We start from the raw sequence: 496 nt of genomic DNA, 5'->3' as shown, positions 1-496 counted from the left end.
GAGAGGAGAGGAGAGGAGAGGAGACAGAGACAGAGAGACAGAGACAGAGAGACAGACAGACAGAGAGAGAGACAGAGACAGAGAGAGACAGAGACAGAGAGAGACAGAGACAGAGAGGAGAGACAGAGAGAGACAGAGAATCAGTTGCAGCTGGAAACAGTGAGAAAGGCTTTTGGGTAAAGACCAAGAAGAATGAGGAATGTTAAAATGCTTGTAGTTCTCAAATCTTTCAAACTTGTTTGTTTTTACGATGCTGTTATTCTATCTAAAGAATTCTGCTTCCACTTCCTTCACTTAGCCTCAGTCAGTCTGCACGCATCTATTAAAGGCTCCCCAAGTGCCAGGCGCTGTGCTGGTAAGCATTGGTGACACAGAGAAGGGCACAACTTAAAAAGAACAACAACATCCACCACAAAGGAACACAAGGGCCCTGCCCTCAAAGGGCCGATGTAATGGGGGCAGACTATGAATATGGGGCATCTGTGCATAATAGCGA

The sequence above is a fragment of the Petaurus breviceps genome, unplaced genomic scaffold, assembly GCF_028583685.1.
Source record: "Petaurus breviceps papuanus isolate PSGF00001 unplaced genomic scaffold, PetGlider_PUasm1.0 79, whole genome shotgun sequence".
Taxonomy (NCBI): Eukaryota; Metazoa; Chordata; class Mammalia; order Diprotodontia; family Petauridae; genus Petaurus; species Petaurus breviceps.
Note: the sequence above shows the minus strand (reverse complement) of the source record.